We start from the raw sequence: 2,014 nt of genomic DNA, 5'->3' as shown, positions 1-2,014 counted from the left end.
CTCTCGCACTCGGGTTCTACAGGAGGGTTTCCATTCAGAAGCCAGCGCCGCCGTCTTCTCATCGTCTTCTCGCCGGTGAGTTTGTTTTTACAACTTCTAGGCTCCATTAATCTCTTTCTCACTCTCTGTAACCCTCGCTAGTTTCTAACCCAAACCCTCGCTATTGTTATTTAGGATTTTTCTCTAATTTGCCTCCCCCTGAAATTTTGGGAAAATCTCTTTCTCAGTTTATTTTTCTGGTTTTTCATTTAATGGAAATATGATCTCTTCCACTGAAATCTGACAATAGAAATAAAAATAATTGTCTGTTATTTATATGCAGCCTCTCATGGATAACCTTGAGGCTCAAACCTATGAGACATTTGAGAAAGATGCAGTGAAATACATTCAGGGGTACATTTTGTGAGTTCTATTTTCGACAAGTTTATATTTAAATGTTGCTGTTGTTGGCAGTCCTGTTAGGCAATAATTCATGTCAGTAGTAAGTGGAGAGATTATGGTTATTATTAAAAGGCAGTATGCCATGATTACGACAATGGAAACTAGTGATATTTTTGTTTGAATTAATATGCTGTGCGCTTACTACTTGTAGTACCAAAGGGCAATTTGTAAAGCTTTGCAAGATAGAGTTCCTAAAGAAAAAGCATCAACACTAACCATTGTAAGCAACCCACCATCTTTTCATGATTTCATTGATTTTAATAAACAAATATAATGTAGTTGGTATCTGGCATCCATTGCATCATTTTTTTCCTTGTATTCCTAGGTATTGATGGTTGTAAGAGCAGGGCGAGGACCTCTTGTCAGGGCATCATTGCAGGTACATTCATATAACTTCCGCTTATTCAATTGTGGCTATGTCACGTCTTTAGACTGCATGCTACATGGTGAGATCTCTTTTTTCATGTTGTATTCTATTTTTTTTTTCCTCTTCATACATAGGCTGCTGAAGAAACTAGCCGCAAGCTTAAAATTTACGCTGTGGAGAAAAATCCAAATGCAATTGTTACACTACATGTGAGTTAATTATATTTTGTATTGCAAGCTTTGCTACTTGGCCGCAATGTAGATAACATGTTGGGAATGTGTGAACAATTATCATATTGGTTTATAAACTGCTGAAGTCATCTAGACTGATGCTTTGTTATTCTTGAGTTAGTTTAATCATTTAATTACGAGGTGGGCTTATATTCACATTCATGAATATTGATTATGTAGGATATTGCAGTTTTCTTTTTCTAAAGTCATCTCGACATTTTTTGCTTTCGCTTCTTTTATGAAATTATAATAGGCCCGTTTCAGGTACACAAGTTTCATTCAACCGGTGACGGCTTCAAAGCTGTACAATGATGTATGCTGCTTGCCCTTGTGGTCTAAAATGTCCACCATTTCTTGATTCAAGTATTTAATTAAACTTTTGTGGTTATGTGGCAGGTTAAGTCACATAAAGATCTTGTGCACTTTGAAACTGCTTTCAATCATATCCTTGGAGACTTTTCTCTCATTGTTTACCAATTTCAGGCTATTAGTGCATTTTCAGCTGTCATTGATCGACTAGGTACTGTACATTTTCCCTTTTCTCTCCTTATATAATTAATCTGTGTTAAATCTCTGAGCAATTATAACTTTGTATAATGGGATGAACATCCTGCACATCCTTCAATGGAATCTTCGATGAAAATTGCATAACAGAAGATTATGTCTTTTTGTGATTTTAGGAGGTTGAAATAAAAGCTGATGAATGTTTGTTCGAAACTGCATTTGAACAATGCTTTAAATGCAATTATGGTGGCCCCATTCAAATGCAATTTTGATCAAAACTCTGTGAAGTTCTATGGATGGCCTCTATTTATGTCTCCTTTCAAATGCATTTCAAACATGACTCTCTAGACCTGTTTGGATGGCCTCTGTTTGAGCCCTATTCAAACTTTGCTTTGAATACCTCTGGAACTCTTTGGATGACCTCCATTCAAAGCAGTACTAAAATATTGTTTATGGCTTTATTTGTTTTTTG

At 35.9% G+C, this 2,014-nt stretch overlaps 1 long non-coding RNA gene across 1 annotated transcript; it reads left to right on the top strand.

Annotated features, from left to right (window-relative positions):
- Nucleotides 1-580: 580 nt before the first annotated feature.
- Nucleotides 581-1,017, top strand: LOC122296216. The gene is made up of 3 exons (XR_006238427.1): nucleotides 581-661; nucleotides 767-820; nucleotides 943-1,017. It is a non-coding gene; the product is annotated as an uncharacterized LOC122296216 (long non-coding RNA).
- The last annotated feature ends 997 nt before the right edge of the window (nucleotides 1,018-2,014 follow it).

This window comes from Carya illinoinensis, chromosome 15, assembly GCF_018687715.1.
Source record: "Carya illinoinensis cultivar Pawnee chromosome 15, C.illinoinensisPawnee_v1, whole genome shotgun sequence".
In the NCBI taxonomy this organism is placed as follows: domain Eukaryota; kingdom Viridiplantae; phylum Streptophyta; class Magnoliopsida; order Fagales; family Juglandaceae; genus Carya; species Carya illinoinensis.
This window is presented reverse-complemented; position numbering and strand designations above follow the sequence as displayed.